This window comes from Podarcis tiliguerta (assembly GCF_965153285.1).
Source record: "Podarcis tiliguerta genome assembly, chromosome: 13".
Classification (NCBI taxonomy): Eukaryota; Metazoa; Chordata; class Lepidosauria; order Squamata; family Lacertidae; genus Podarcis; species Podarcis tiliguerta.
In genome coordinates this window covers 9099478-9116868 of record NC_139546.1, presented here as the reverse complement: position 1 = coordinate 9116868, position 17391 = coordinate 9099478, and the positions used below count along the sequence as shown (strand labels likewise).

At 45.7% G+C, this 17391-nt stretch overlaps 2 long non-coding RNA genes across 2 annotated transcripts in view; one reads left to right on the top strand and one right to left on the bottom strand.

The window, feature by feature from the left end:
- Positions 1–17391, top strand: part of LOC310661726 — a 313777-nt gene that overhangs the window by 196024 nt on the left and 100362 nt on the right. The gene's annotated exons all lie outside the window — the stretch shown is intronic.
- LOC310661721 lies at positions 817–2393 on the bottom strand. Its single transcript, XR_014504100.1, has 3 exons — positions 2311–2393; positions 1547–2251; positions 817–1481 (listed from the first exon to the last, which is right to left on the bottom strand). It is a non-coding gene; the product is annotated as an uncharacterized lncRNA (long non-coding RNA).

The window sequence follows — 17391 nt, the reverse complement described above, 5'->3', positions numbered from 1 at the left end:
CCTTTGATATATTTGAACATGGCTATCATATCACCCCTTAACCTCCTCTTCTCCAGGCTAAACATGCCCAGCTCCCTTAGCCGTTCCTCATAAGGCATCGTTTCCAGGCCTTTGACCATTTTGGTTGCCCTCCTCTGGACACGTTCCAGTTTGTCAGTGTCCTTCTTGAACTGTGGTGCCCAGAACTGGACACAGTACTCCAGGTGAGGTCTGACCAGAGCAGAATACAGTGGTACTATTACTTCCCTTGATCTAGATGCTATACTCCTATTGATGCAGCCCAGAATTGCATTGGCTTTTTTAGCTGCCGCGTCACACTGTTGGCTCATGTCAAGTTTGTGGTCAACCAAGACTCCTAGATCCTTTTCACATGCACTGCTCTCAAGCCAGGTGTCACCCATCTTGTATTTGTGCCTCTCATTTTTTTTGCCCAAGTGCAATATTTTACATTTCTCCCTGTTAAAGTTCATCTTGTTTGTTTTTGCCCAGTTCTCTAATCTGTCAAGGTCGTTTTGAAGTGTGATTCTGTCCTCTGGGGTGTTAGCCACCCCTCCCAGTTTGGTGTCATCTGCAAATTTGATCAGGGTGCCCTTGAGTCCATCCTCCAAGTCGTTGATAAAGATGTTGAATAAAACCAGGCCCAAGACAGAACCCTGTGGCACCCCACTAGTCACTCTTCTCCAGGATGAAGAGGAACCATTGATGAGCACCCTTTGGGTTCGGTCAGTCAGCCAGTTACAAATCCACTGAGTGGTAGCATAGTCAAGACCGCATTTTACCAGCTTCTTTACAAGAATATCATGGGGCACCTTGTCAAATGGTTGGGTGCGTCTCATAGAGCAAAATATACTATACCTATGAAAAGGAGGACATGTCCTGGGAAAAGAGGACATGTGGCAAACCTAGCGGGTGTTGAGTTATTCCACCCCATTCATTTCATTGCAGAGAAACCACAGCGCAAAGGGGGAGATTGGGGGGTAAACAGTGGCAGAGCAAGCCAGTCGGGCACCCGGGGCGGCGCACGTGCCCTGCCCATGGGGGCATCATGGGGCCTCCAAAGAGTCTGCCTGCCTCCTCCCACTCAGCCACCCCACAGCTGAGGGGGGGACAGCGGGCGGACCGTTTGGGGCTGCGCGGAGCCTGCAGGGCGCTCAAGCCACCGCATCACTCCCAGGAGAGATGTGTGACTCGGACGCTCTGCACGCCCCACCGTGAGTGCCGCCCACCATTTTGTCACCCCCTCCCTCTGTGGGGACATCCGTGGCAGACCGCACCTACCGCACCCCCCGTGCTACAGCCCTGGGTGTAAAAAATGGCATAATGTTTACAGCAGGGGTCAGCAAACTTTTTCAGCAGGGGGCCGGTCCACTGTCCCTCAGACCTTGTGGGGAGCCAGACTATATTTTGAAGAAAAAAATGAACGAATTCCTATGCCCCACAAATAACCCAGAGATACATTTTAAATAAAAGGACACATTCTACTCATGTAAAAACACCAGGCAGGCCCCACAAATAACCCAGAGATGCATTTTAAATAAAAGCACACATTATGGAAAAACACGCTGATTCCCGGACCGTCTGCGGGCCAGATTTAGAAGGTGATTGGGCCGGATCTGGCCCCTGGGCCTTAGTTTGCCTACCCATGGTTTACAGGCTAAGACCAACAGTAGCAGCAAATACTGATTATTTTCGCTGGATTGAATTGTGTTTCAGACATGGGACGGATAAAGGGCTGTGTGATTTGACTGCTGTAATCATAGATGCTGAGCCCTTGCTTCCACATGATACATTCAGACCTTGGTGTCAGGATCAGGGATTCATTTGTTTTCTTCTGGCGCAACCGCTTTGATGTAAGCTTAGTACCAAAGACATAAAGTTGTTAGCCTTCCAGTTTGACCAGAACAAAGGCCTTGGGTATATAGGTTTAGTTAATAAAGAATAAAACAAACTTTTTTATACCTGCAGTTTTGTAAATTATGACCTTGACATTGTACTTATTTATAATGCTTTGGGAAAGTTTACTGTTTTGCTTTGGTAGTTTACTAAGGAAATTTAGGCACAATGGGAATAAAATGTTTAAAGTTGTTCCGTTTTTTAAAAAAGAAAAGACAAATTCTTCGCCTTCCATTCTCGTGTTTTTGCATTTAGTCCACAAGCTGTTGACATGTGAGCTTGGGACAACGGTCTTGTTTCATGGACGTGACTTCCTTTTTGAGCTCTCAGTTGTGTTGGAATACATATCCCATCACTCCTGACTATTGGCCATGCTAATAGCAGCTCATGGAAATTGGAGCCCAACTTCTGGAAGACCAACATGTCGCCCATCCCAGTTTTAGGGTGCAACCTGCTCAGAATGTCTCCTGTACTTTGTTGACATCTGTCTGTCTTGAGAGACAATGGAGTATGCCTCTGCAGGTGAAATGACCTGCTTGGGGCACAGGCCTGCACAGGCCCCATTCAAATGAATGGAATTACCGTATTTTTTGCTCTATAAGGGACGCGGGTGGCGCTGTGGGTTAAAGCCTCAGCGCCTAGGGCTTGCCGATCGAAAGGTCGGCGGTTCGAATCCCCTCGGCGGGGTGCGCTCCCGCTGTTCGGTCCCAGCGCCTGCCAACCTAGCAGTTCGAAAGCACCCTTGGGTGCAAGTAGATAAATAGGGACCGCTTACTAGCGGGAAGGTAAACGGCGTTTCCGTGTGCGGCTCTGGCTCGCCAGAGCAGCAATGTCACGCTGGCCACGTGACCCGGAAGTGTCTTCGGACAGCGCTGGCCCTTGGCCTCTTTGAGTGAGATGGGCGCACAACCCTAGCGTCTGTCAAGACTGGCCCGTATGGGCAGGGGTACCTTTACCTTTTTACCTTGCTCTATAAGACTCACTTTTCCCCTCCTAAAAAGTAAGGGGAAATGTGTGTGCGTCTTATGGAGCGAATGCAGGCTGCGCAGCTATCCCAGAAGCCAGAACAGCAAGAGGGATTGCTGCTTTCACTGCGCAGCGATCCCTCTTGCTGTTCTGGCTTCTGAGATTCAGAATATTTTTTTTCTTGTTTTCCTCCTCCAAAAACTAGGTGCGTCTTGTGGTCTGGTGCGTCTTATAGAGCAAAAAATACGGTAGCTCTTAATACTGTTCCCATTCGTTTCAGTAGGCCTGGTGCTTTAGAACCTCCTGGTGAATTGTGCACTTTTTAAAACCAACCCTTCCAATGTAGTAATCTGCTCTAGGTACAAAAGCTTTGGTAGCCATTCAGAACTTCTTGGCTACTACAACTTCCCTATCCATTCCAATGGAGGAGGTAGAGTCCAGGGGTCAGCAAACTTTTTCAGCAGGGGGCCGGTCCACTGTCCCTCAGACCTTGTGGGGGGGCCAGACTATACAGTGGTACCTCGGGTTACACACACTTCAGGTTACAGACGCTTCAGGTTACAGACTCCACTAACCCAAAAATAGTACCTCGGGTTAAGAACTTTGCTTCAGGATGAGAACAGAAATCGTGCTCCGGTGGCGCAGCAGGAGGCCCCATTAGCTAAAGTGTTAAGAATGAGTTTCAGGTTAAGAACGGACCTCCAGAACGAATTAAGTACTTAACCCGAGGTACCGCTGTATTTTGAAGAAAATATATGAATGAATTCTATGCCCCACAAATAACCCAGAGATGCATTTTAAATAAAATCACACATTCTACTCATGTAAAAACACGCTGATTGCCGGACCGTCCGCAGGCTGGATTTAGAAGGGCTCCCGGGCCTTAGTTTGCCTACCCATGAGGTAGACCCATGAACTCCCTCCCTTGCCTACAGCAATCTTTGCCTCCCTATGGTGTGATGGAAGTACCATACAGTGGTGCCTCGCAAGACGAAAAGAATCCATTCCGCGAGTCTCTTCGTCTAGCGGTTTTTTCGTCTTGCGAAGCAACCCGATTAGCGGATTAGCGCTATTAGCGGCTATTAGCAGCTATTAAAGGCTTAAGGGATTAGCGGATTAGCTGCTAAAAGGCTATTAGCAGCTTAGTGCCTTAGAAAAAGGGGGTGGGGAGTGGAAAAAAATTGCAGGAACTCGCAAGACATTTTCGTCTTGCGAAGCAAGCCCATAGCAAATTCGTTTTGCGAAGCACCTCCAAAACGGAAAACCCTTTCGTCTAGCGGGTTTTCCATCTTGCGAGGCATTCGTCTTGCGGGGCACCACTGTACTTTTCCATGTATAACATGTCCCCTTGTATAAGACGCCCACTATTTTGGAGGACTCCATATTAAGAAAATGGCCCATTGCAGGAGGCTGACCCAAAATTGTTGAGCTTTTTTGGGGGAGGCTTCCACAGGCTGACCTTATTTTAGAGTAAAAAAGCATCATCTAATACACGAAAAAGTACAGTAGCCTTGTGCTAGCAAGAGATACAGGAACACACTGATACCAGGATCAGGTCACATGCAGCTTATTAAGGTCAAAGTTCATTTGGGTACAAACTCGGGGACGTCTCACACTTTTTCGACAAAGGACCAAATTACATGCTTTAATAAGCTGCTTTTATTTTAAAAAGTGGCGGCGGAGCGGGGAATTTGTTTTTTTGTTTTTGCCTAAAATTCTTTCTGGCTGCTACTTGCCTCGGAAACTGCTGCTTGCAGTCCAGAATGCGGCATCAGATCTCGACCCTATGATTGCTTTTCCTTCAAAAAAAAAGTAACATCTGGTGAAACCAGAGCAGCGCACAGAAACGCCATTTACCTTCCTGCCGAAGCGGTAGCTATTTATCTACTTGCACTGGCGTGCTTTCGAAATGCTAGGTTGGCAGGAGCTGAGACAGAGCAACGGGTGCTCACCCCATCGTGGGGATTTGAACCACCGACCTTTCGATCGGCAAGCCCGTGGTTTAACCCACAGCACCAACTGTGTCCCTCTCATTTTCCTACTCATATTGAAATACTGCCCCTCAATGAGGCCGAACTTATCCGGCGACGAGAAAACAATTGCAAGGTGGTAAAAATATAAAATAAAAAGGGCCTTGGCTCTGCAAATCCTGCCCAAAATAGAGATGCTGAATCGTTATGATTCCTGGGCCAATGCACACTTAACTTGAGGGCAGTTGAATTATAGAACCCCCTCATACAAGAAAATGGATGTGGCAAAGAATTTAATTGCAGAGAAGCATTAGATATTAACATAAAATAATACCAGCAACTGCTGACTGATGATACCTCCTCCACTGCCATAACTCTAAGAAATGCTTGATGTAACAGGAACATTTTCTGCAGACAGCGAAACATGGAAATTGCAGTTGCCTGCCTAACAAGAGTGAGGCAACAGGATTGCAGGGGTTTGGCTGGTTTATAAGGACAAGTCCTTATAAACTTGGTCCCGGTCCATTTAGGGTTTTGTACTTTAGCAGTGACTGACTGTAACTCAGCTCAGCAATATACTGGCAGCTAGCACAGAGATTTCAGCAGCAGTGTAATATGTTACTACAGAGCTGATCCGGCCCAAAGCCTTGCTGCAGCTTTTTCCAGTACCAGTCATTTCTGAACCAGCCTCAAAGGTTTGCCCCATGCAGAACACATTGCAGTAGTCCAGTCCACCAAGACCTGCTCTATTGCGGCCAGGTTTCCACAATCCAGGAACCTCATAGCTGGTGTGCTAGCAGAAGAAAATGATCCTAGCCATGGAGGACATCTGAGCCTCCAGTGACAATGATGGCTCAAGCAGTACTCCTGAGCTCTGTACCTGCTTCTTCAGGGGAGCGGGTGGTGCTGTGGTCTAAACAACTGAGCCTCTTGGGCTTGCTGATTGGAAGGTCAGTAGTTCAAATCCCCATGACAGGGAGAGCTCCCGTTGCTCTGTCCCAGCTCCTGCCAACCTAGCAGTTCGAAAGTACACCAGTGCAAGTAGATAAATAGGTACTGCTCCGGCGGGAAGGTAAATGGCGTTTCCGTGCACTTTGATTTCTGACACGGTGTCCTGTTACACCAGAAGCAGTTTAGTCATGCTGGCCACATGACCCGGAAAGCTGCCTGCGGACAAACGCCGGCTCCCTCAGCCTGAAAGCAGGATGAGCGCTGGAATCCCATAGTCACCTTTGACTGGACTTAACCACCCAGGGGTCCTTTACCTTTAAAAAAAACAAAAAACTTCAGGGAGAGTGGCCAATTTATCACAAACAGGTAAATGTCAAGCTTTCTGATCTTGGGAATTAATCTATGACCTAAAGCAGGGTTAAGCAACCTTTTTCAGCCATTGTCCCTCAGACCATGTGGTGGGCCGGACGATATTTTTTTGGGTGGGGTGGGGTGATGAATGAATTCCTATGCCCCACAAATAACCCAGAGATGCATTTTAAATAAAAGGACACATTCTACTCATGTAAAAACACCAGGCAGGCCCCACAAATAACCCAGAGATGCGTTTTAAATAAAAGCACACATTCTACTCATGTAAAAACACGCTGATTCCCGGACCGTCCGCAGGCCAGATTTAGAAGGCGATTGGGCCGGATCCAGCCCCTGGGCCTTATGTTGCCTACCCCTCACCTAAAGCACATTTCCAACACAATTCACTTTGACCGTTCCATGGTTTCCATTTTTTCTCTTTCCATCACATATAGCCGAGATCTGGCACCTGTGGACCTCTGGATCTGTTGGATTCCAGCTTGGCCAATGGCCAGGGAATATGGGCAATGAATTCAGCAGCATATGGAGGGACACACGTATGCAATGCAGGGTAGAAGCTGAGGCTCCAATACTTTGGCCACCTCATGAGAAGAGAAGACTCCCTGGAAAAGACCCTGATGTTGGGAAAGATGGAGGGCACAAGGAGAAGGGGACGACAGAGGACGAGATGGTGGGACAGTGTTCTTGAAGCTACCAGCATGAGTTTGACCAAACTGCGGGAGGCAGTGGAAGACAGGAGTGCCTGGCGTGCTCTGGTCCATGGGATCACAAAGAGTCGGACACGAGTAAATGACTAAACAACAACAAATACATGCAAAACAAATATCTCGCCAGGGAACTTACCTATGATGGCAATTAAGCAATGGCGAATCAGGGCAAGGCTTGTGGGTACGTTGCTTTTGCCAACCCTTCGAACTCGAGAAACATTTCACATCTAATGATGGGTCCAGACTCCCTTATTCCAAATTGTGATGGGCACAGAGAAATTTGCCCAATTAGCCTGTGAGTTGTTCCACTGCTAAAGTGTCTCCTGTGAGTGATTCCAAGAAGAAGTAGCACATCAAATGAAGGACGGCGGCTGAATCTCTCCTGGCGGCAATGGAATGGCTCAGGATTTCTATCAGTCTTTGTGAACCCAGCACCCTTAGGGATGGAGGAGAAACGTGAGCTTACCAAAACCATACTTTCTGAAACAATGTGAAAACCAAAAGACAGCCAACCTTAAAGTCACACTTTTTTTGGATGTTGCAATGCAGTCTCCAGCCATACAATAAGTACAAATATGCATGTAAATGCATTATTTATGGTTATTATTCATTTCATTTCTATACCACTCTATACAGGTGGCAACCATTTTGTGCAGGGGCTCTGTTCGTGGTCTTGGTTGAGTGTGAGTAAGCCCATCCTATTCTGTCCCCCTGTTCCATCCCCTGTTCCACTCCCATCCTGCCCTCTTCTGGGTCCAAAATGACCAGCACATCAGCTGTCACACATCAATTGGACACATGCAAAATGTTTGCCGCTAGCATGCATCTAACTGCATATATTCGTGAGCATCATATATAGGGAAATTGCTTGCAAAATGTGTATATTTGTCAAAACTGTATCCCAAAATAGGAGACATTCATACAAAAATGCTGAAGGTTTTAAAAAAATAAAAAATAATGAATTACTGCAGAAATGTTAACTGAATTTAAGATTGGAAAGACAGGAAGAAGAAGAAGAGTTTGGATTTGATATCCCGCTTTATCACTACCCTAAGGAGTCTCAAAGCTGCTAACATTCTCCTTTCCCTTCCTCCCTCACAACAAACACTCTGTGAGGTGAGTGGGGCTGAGAGACTTCAGAGAAGTGTGACTGGCTCAAGGTCACCCAGCAGCTGCATGTGGAGGAGCGGGGAAGCGAACCCGGTTCCCCAGATTACGAGATTACCGCTCTTAACCACTACACCACACTGGCTCTCAGAGAGAACAGAGAATTACCATATTCATCCCTCCTCCTCCTCCTCCTCCTCCTCCTCTTCTTCTTTTCGGACTACAATTCCCATCAGCCCCTGGCTGGCGCTGATGGGAGTTGTAACCCCAAATATCTGGATGGCGCTAAATTGGCAAAGGCTAATTTACCTATACCCAATTTTCTCCAGTTAGGAGAACCCCAGGCAGGTTGAAATCCCAAGTTACTTTCACACTCATCTCCTCACAACCTTCAGAAAAAGCTTCTCTGTGTTCATCTGAACCATTTTAGGGAGCTTTCTCCATTCCTGAGACCGGCCCTCGCAGCTGTCTTGGTGCCAGTCTGTGGCACGGAGCCTCTTTGAGAGGGATCTCAGATAATGGCAGCTGACAGACGGCAGTGGGGGCTCCTTTCTGGATGATTTGTGCCCCCCCCCCTAAGTAGCGGAGGTTAGACACTGGGCAGCAGTTCAGCAGGTCATTGCAGCTGAGCGATGGTTGTCTCTGGGCTGCGTTTTTAAACCTCGAGGCAGTCAGTCCATTTATTTGTTAGGTTTCCCCCCCTGCCCAAATGACACAAACAACATTTAAAAAATCCTGCAGTCTGTCGTTTCCTCCTCAAAAGAGGTGTTGAAAATGTCTCTTCATCACAGACTCTTGAGGCTGTCTTTCCTCTTTTTCACCTTTCAGGAAGGGCAAGAGGACCAAGGGATCAGGGATTTATATCACTAGCAATGGCCATGCATCTCTTTTTAAAATAATAATAATCATCATATTTTTTATTGATTTTCTTTTCTCATAACAAATATTCAATACCATCACTTAGCATTCATTTTCTAATTTCCCCCCTCCCAGTTGACTTCCCCCAACTTCCATTTCTGGTTTGTCACACCAAATGTTACATTCTGCTGTTTATATATAAAGTTCTGATATCACCTGTTATATTTCTTGTTCTCTGTAAATAAAGTTGTAGATGTTTATTTAAATCCTACCAACGAGTCCATGTTTTTTTGTTGTTTCTGCAAGTAGGTTGTAAAAGGTTCCCATTCCTTTTCAAAGTCACCGTTGTCCTTTTCACGAAGTTTGGCCGTTAACTTTGCTAACTCTGCATAGTTCCTCAGTTTTTCTTGCCATTGTCCTTTTGATGGTATATCTCCAGTCTTCCAGTTTTGTGCCATTAGTATTCTTGCGGCTGTAGTAGCGTACATAAATAATGTCCGGTTTTTCTTCAGCAATTCTTGTCCTAAAATACCTAACAAAAAAGCTTCTGGTTTCTTAACAAAAGTTATTTTAAACATTTTTTTTCCAGTTCATTATATATCATTTCCCATTTTTATAAATAATCTTGCAATCCCACCACATATGATGAAAAGTACCTTCCCCTTCTTTATATCTCCAACAGTTCTTTTGTTCTGTTTTATACATTTTGGCCAGTTTTAATGGTGTAATGTACAACCTATACATCATTTTCATGTAATTCTCTTTCAACAATATACAATATCATGGCCGTGCATCTCACTCCATTCAAGTGCACCAGCTTGCCACCATGATTGAGCAGGCCTATGACACAATGAGAAGCGATTTTGAGGTGGCCAGGACACCTCGCTGGAAATTTTGGGGGCCCTTGGGCCCTGCCCCTAGCCCCCGATGGGCCCCGATGGCTTCCCTGACTCCATCTCAGTCTAACCTACCTTACAGGGCTGTTGTAAGGGTGCAGTTAGGGAGGGTGGCCCATACGCTGCCTTGAGCTTTTCGGTGCAGGCATAGCATAATAATGATGATGATGTTATGATGCTGGAAGATGAGCCCCTCAGGTCTGAAGGCGTCCAACATGCTACTGAGGAAGAGCGGAGGACAAGTACAAGTAGATTCAGAGCTGATGAAGCGGCTGGGCCAAAGCCGAAAGGATGCTCAGTTGCGGATATGCCTGGAAGCGAAAGGAAAGTCCAATGCTATAAAGGAAAATATTGCGTAGGAACCTGGAATGTAAGAACCATGAACCTTGGTAAGTTGGATGTGGTCAAAAATGAGATGGCAAGAATAAATATTGACATCCTGGGCATCAGTGAACTAAAATGGAATTGTGGTGCTGGAGGAGACTCTTGAGAGTCCCGTGGACTGCAAGAAGATCAAACCTCTCCATTCTGAAGGAAATCAGCCCTGAGTGCTCACTGGAAGGACAGATCCGGAAGCTGAGGCTCCAATACTTTGGCCACCTCATGAGAAGAGAAGACTCCCTGGAAAAGACCCTGATGTTGGGGGAAATGGAGGACACAAGGAGAAGGGGACGACAGAGGATGAGATGGTTGGATAGTGTTCTCGAAGCTACCAGCATGAGTTTGACCAAACTGCGGGAGGCAATGGAAGACAGGAGTGCCTGGCGTGCTCTGGTCCATGGGGTCACGAAGAGTTGGACACAACTAAACAACACAAGAACAATAATTATTTATTATTTTTACCCCGCCCATCTGGCGGGTTTCCCCAGCCACTCTGGGCGGCTTCCAACCGAATATTAAAAACAACACAGCATCAGACATTAAAAACTTCCCTAAACAGGTCCGCCTTCAGTTTTCTTTTAAAAGTAAAATAGTTGTTTATTGCCTTGACATCTGGTGGGAGGGCGTTCCACAGGGCGGGTGCCACCACCGAGAAGGCCCTCTGCCTGGTTCCCTGTAACCTCACTTCTCGCAGCAAGGGAACTGCCAGAAGGCCCTCGGCGCTGGACCTCAGTGTCCGGGTAGAACGATGGGGGTGGAGACGCTCCTTCAGGTATACAAGACTGAGAAGTTGTGGATGGTTTGATTTCTGCTTTGTTTAAAGGGAAAGAGCAGATCTCCGGACTGCAGCATGAGAACAACATATGAGCCTAGAAGTGTACTTTTTTGAAGAAGCAAAGCATGTTTTCAGGAGCCAGGACCTCGCTTGCTTATTTATTTCTTTAAAAACCTCGCTCAAAATGTATAATCCAGTACAATACTAAGAACTGGCGGTGCCAAGTGTCGTCGGAAGATGTTCTAGCCATGTTTCCAGCACCTGGGCAGTTTGCAAAGACTAATTTCCGAGCCCACCATGGAGTTGAACAAATGGCGGTTGGTTTTACTGACGTTGGGGGACTCAAATCCCTTTTAGGTTTATGGGAATTTTCATGAAGCTTAACTGCATTTTGAACCAGCCTGCCACCTGTGCTACAATGTATAATATGTGTTAATCTGAAATCCCCTGCTGCTTCCAGAAACATCTCAAGCATTTCTTCACTGAAGCAGTAAATCCAATTAGGCGCATGATAAGTGGAGCCTCCCCCCCCCCTTTTTTTTGGCAACTGAAATGCAGTTTTCTTATTTTGACATACCAAATTGATTGCCAAAGTTTGCCTCTTCTCTGTAGTTTCTTACTCCCCCGTTCTCTAAATAGTCAATATACCAGCGCAGCGAAACAGTTTCCTAGTGGGGAGAAAATATTGAAAAATTATGGGTTGTTTTTTTTTTTTTTAATACAGTCATACCTCATGTTACGTCCGCTTCATGTTACATTCTTTCAGGTTATGTTCTGTGGCGACCCGGAAGTACCGGAAAGGGTTACTTCTGGGTTTCACTGCTTGCGCAAAATGATGTCACACGCATGCGCAGAAGTGCAAAATGATGTCACACGCATGCGCAGAAGCACAGAATGACGTCACATGCATGCGCAGAAGCGGCACATTGCGACCTGTGCAGATTCGCCACGGCGGGTTGCGTTCTTTTCATGTTGCAAACGGGCCTCCGGAACGGATCCCCTTCGCAACCAGAGGTACCACTGTAATGTATGTATGTACAAACTCTTCACATATTCTTAAGCGCTGCGCATGAAACCAGAGACCCTGCTTTAAATGTATTAGCTGTCATTTTGCTGTCAGTTTTTGTGGATCGTGGGCCAAGGAACCCCCAAGACAAAGAGCATAAATTACCAAAGGATGAAAAGATCACGAGGCTCCAAAAATAACAGATTGGCAAATTAAATTACAGGAATTGGTAGAGATGGCTCCATTGACTAGCAAACTCAGAGGGAACCCAAAGCAAAAATTTGAGGGAAAATGGGATGGTTATAGAAGATATGTTCAAAAATACAATAGTCGTTTTGACTCCATGCTAGCATTCGAGTGATAGAGGAACTAAAAGGAGGTGGACAACAATTAAGGATTTATTATGTTTTCAGAATGTATTGGAAAATTTATATAGAAAGGTTTATTGCTTTGTGTCCATTCGATTGTAAGATAACATATATGCAAAGGGACTTGACAGGAAGTCAAAGTTGAAGAAAAGATTTTGTAAGATAAGAGGGGGGAAATATTTACTTTCATAATTATCATTTTGTGTGTGGGTGTCTGCACATATGTGTGTTTTTGTACGGAATGTTTGGGAGGAAATAAGACGGTAAATAACAAATAAACTAAATATTGATGTATGTAGTTTTTATTTCTTAATTATATTTAGTGGTAGTATTGTTTTTTGTAACATGAAATCATTCAATAAAAACTATTAAAAAAAAAAAGACAAAGAGCATAATTTAACCCAGGGCAGCTTTTTGGCTCTCTTCTCCCCCATTCATCTCAATGGAGTGTATGCAAGAGAACCTCCCGTCGATTAGATCTGTCCGTCTGCCACCTCACTGTTCCTCATGGCATCAAGCAGGCAGGGGCAGAGCAAGGTGGGTGCGGTGGGTGTGACCGCCCCGGGTGTCACCTCTGAGGGGCATAGCTGTCAACCATCCCTTATTTGGTGGGAAACTCCCTTATCCCAGCACCGTGTCCCACTGCTGTCCCTTATTGATGATGTCCCTTAAATTTCCCGGGTTTCAAAGGAAGCAGCTCCTCTCCCTCCCTCCCTGCTGGCCAGGGAGGAGGGAGGCTCCAACTGTGTTGCTTGGCTGCGCTGCTCACCCAATAAGGAGTCTAAGAACGACTGGGGGGTGAAGCTTGCATGCCTTGTGCCAATCAAATCGGCCGCATTGCCTGGGGATTCGCCTTTGCTCAGCGCTTCCCAGCGGAGAGGTGACGGTGGTTTTCCTTGCTGCATCCCCTTTGGCGGGTTGCTGCGCTGTGGGAACCACCGCTTGAGGCTTTGTTTGGCTGCTGGCTGGGCTTTCTGCCTTTGGCCCGGGGGGCTCTGAAGTTGAACATACCTGCACCTGGAAAATCCCTTATTTTAGCTGCTGATCCCTTATTTTCGAGGCTGCTGGTCCCTTATTTTCAAATCTGTAAGTTGACAGCTATGCTGAGGGGTGTGACAAAATGCTGTGCAGGGCACTCAACGTCTGAGAGTGACATTGTGGCTTTGGTGCGCGCAGGCTTCCCGCTGCCAAAACGGTCTGCCCGCTGGCTCCCCCTCAGCTGTAGGGCAGCAGGTGGACTCCTCATCGCAAGGCACACAATCTCCGCAAAAAAACGCTCCCCCCAAAAAGCTCCCCAATTCTGGCTCCCTCTCAAAATATGAAATAAATTCAAACCATTTTGCAGGCAAAAAATAAAATAAAAATTAATAATTTCTGCTATGATAAATTAAATAGAAATACTGTACTTGCAAAATAATAGTTAGGCGAAGGACCTGAATATGTGAAATTATAAAACAATGTGTTTAAAGTTAAGATGAAAAGAGATAAAGATGTTAAGAGGATTAAGTCAATTTTATGAGATATTATTTTGGAAAACCGTTACAATGATACATAATGAAATTCAGTCAAGGGAATTTGAGGAAGCCATTTAACTATGATATTAATATTGGATCCAGTTCGGTTATGATTTGTGTTTGTTTGCTTGTCTAAAAATGTGGAAAACTAATAAAATTTTTGAATATTTTTTTAAAAAATAATTTCAATGTGTGTGGGGGTGACAAGAAATTTTCCACACCGGGTGCCACCTGACCTTGCTAGGCCACTGCAAACAGGACCGGCCCTACCACAAGGCAAAGTGAGGCAGCTGCCTCAGGTGGCAAATATCAAGGGGCAGTGAGTGGAGAGAGTTTTCTCTTTGTGTGTGCTGTGCAGCCTCACCTGCACCCACTAAACTAGGCCATTGTCCCCGGCGCAAAATGGAGGCTTTCGTACATGGAGCGAGACCGGGAGGAGGCAACTTCTTGCCCTTTGCTTCGGGCAGCAAAATCTCTTGGGTCGGCACTGGCGGCAAACAACTACCACTTGAAGAAACTGCCTCATCTATCCTAATGTAAGGACGTCATTTTCCCGGTATCTGTTCACATGCGCACACAGACCTTTCTGCAACCTAAAGCCTTCCTCTTTCTGGATCCGAACTTGCTTTGAGGCCGAGGGAGCCCAATCTCCCTCAAATCCCTGGTTTCTTGTAATACATAGCGGCAGAATTGATACATCCTGTCTCCTTCTGTCACTCAATTAAACGGTTCGTTTATGCAACAGGCTGCCTTTTTGAATCCAAGCTAGGTCACTCTTAGGCTGAGGTAACATTAATTATTTTTCCGCTTGTCGGATCCCATGGAAAGGATGTGAAAATGGCCTGTTTATGAAAGAGAGTGGGCAAAGGCTGTGAGCTGATTATGTCAAACATATTCAAAGCTTCCTCTGCAAAGGAGATTGTGATCAACAAAGCATAGCTGAGCTGGTTGGGTTATGAAGCTACTGGAGGAAGAGAGCAAGAAGGAGCTCACATTAACCCTTTCGGGGAAGGAGGTTCTTCTGCTCCTTGGGGAAATGAGCCCATTTACCGGTAGCTGAATGCTTCCTTTACACTCCCCAAAGTTTCGGAGAGGAATGTTGAGGACACATGTGTGTTTGTAATACCTACTATTATGGAAAGGCAGGTTAAAATGATGAATTATGCAGAACTGGCCAGATTATCAGGGAAAATACGAGAGCAGGATGAACAGAAGTTTCATGAAAGCTGGAGTAAATATTTGGTGTATATAAAAGACAATTGTAAAACCCTAAAGACACTGGCAGGGTTAGAATAACTCTAACAGCATATGGTAAAACAGTTCAACAAACAGAATGCGCGATGTTAGAAAATATATGATACTTACTGAAGCAGTGGAGGGAAGGTCGGCAGAGCCAAAGATATATGTGGGATTTATTTGTATAATGAATGTATGTTTAATGAAAATTAATAAAAATTTATGTGGGGGAAAAATATAATATTTATTCTCATTTCAGGAATCATATGCATACACACCAAACTTACACCTGACGGGTCTATGGATTGTATTTTTAAGACCTTTCTCAACCTTGGGTGCAGTGCCAGATTTACATATAAGCAAACAAGCTATAGCTTAAGAAGAAAAGAGTTTGGATTTGATATCCCGCTTTATCACTACCCTAAGAAGTATCAATGGGACGCGAGTGGCACTGTGGGTTAAACCACAGAACCTAGGACTTGCCGATCAGAAGGTTGGTGGTTTGAATCCCTACAACGGGATGAGCTCCCGTTGCTCGGTCCCTGCTCCTGCCAACCTAGCAGTTCAAAAGCACGTCAAAGTGCAAGTAGATAAATAGGTACCGCTCCGGCAGGAAGGTAAACGGCGTTTCTGTGCGCTGCTCTGGTTTCGCCAGAAGCGGCTTAGTCATGCTGGCCACATGACCCGGAAGCTCTGAGCCGGCTCCCTCGGCCAGTAAAGCGAGATGAGCGCTGCAACCCCAGAGTTGGCCACGACTGGACCTGATGGTCAGGGGTCCCTTTACCTTTTAAGGAGTCTCAAAGCAGCCAACAATCTCCTTTCCCTTCCTCCCCCACAACAAACACTCTGTGAGGTGAGTGGGGCTGAGAGACTTCAGAGAAGTGTGACTAGCCCAAGGTCACCCAGCAGCTGCATGTGGAGGAGCAGGGAAGCGAACCTGGTTCGCCAGATTATGAGTCCACCGCTCTTAACCACTACACCACTACACCCCAAATATTTCACCATTAATAAACTTCTTCTTAATTGTATTTCAGTTCAACAATTACTTTGATAAAATACACATTTTGTTATGTGCAAATGGCTTTAGATACCTATTAGGTCCATAAATTACGATGTAGCATATATTCCACACACAAAAACAGTGACAACTTGTTGTTGACAAAGGACAGCTGGACATATAAAGGGCCCCATTACCTTCAGAAGCTTAGGGTCTCATCAAACCTAAATCCGGCCTTGCTTGGGTCCCCAGATGTTGCTGGACTATACTCCCTGACCACTGGTTTTGCTTGCTGGGGGTGATGGGAGTTGTAGTTGAGGAACACCTGGGGACTCCAGGTTGCGAAAAGCTGTTCTGGGGCATTAGGATTGGCAGAGGGAGGCCCTCAGAAGTTCATAGGAGAGGGCAGCCCCCAAGCTTTGGAATTCCCTTCCCACCTGCCACCTTGTATAAATTTTGCCCTACATACTTCTTTGACTTGGCCTTTGCCACCTGAGATTTAGGACCCACCCTTTTCTTGGAATTGTAAATTGTTTTAACAGATGTTCATATTGTATCATTGCACTGTTGTAACCTGCCCTGGGAAAGTACTGTGAACGGCAGGTAAGAAATCTAATACTGTGTGGAAGTGAGAGCTGGACCATAAAGAAGGTTGATTTATGCTTTTGAATTATGGTGCTGGAGGAGACTCTTGAGAGTCCCATGGACTGCAAGAAGATCAAACCTGTCCATTCTGAAGGAAATCAGCCCTGAATGCTCACTTGAAGGACAGATCCTGAAGCTGAGGCTCAAAGACTTTGGCCACCTCATGAGAAGACTTGACTCCCTGGAAAAGACCCTGATGTTGGGAAAGATGGAGGGCACAAGGAGAAGGGGACGACAGAGGACGAGATGGTTGGACAGTGTTTTTGAAGCTACCAGCATGAGTTTGACCAAACTGCGGGAGGCAGTGGAAGACAGGAGGGCCTGGCGTGCTCTGGTCCATGGGGTTACAAAGAGTCGGAACGACTAAACAACAACAAAATAATATTTATTTTCTTTACATTTTAAAATTTCTCATAGAACTAGAGAAAGACCTTCACAAAACTGGGGCAACTGAGTGCCTGCTATCACCCTGGCAGCCTTAAGTGGTTTGAGACCGGTATACTTAAAGAAATGGCTTGGGTCAGGATTGGTCCATGATGAGATAGGGAAGATAGTGATTTTTGCTACCTTGGTTGTTTAGGTGTGACACAGGATTTCATCCCATTTTCAGAATTAAAGTAAGAATCAACAGTCACTCCTGTTGGATTCTGAAAGTAGAAGAAGCATTTTGGAAAGATCTTCCTATTTTGCCCAGACATTTTAGAATGTGGATGGTTTTTGGAATCATATTCTATTCTGTTTTCAGCATT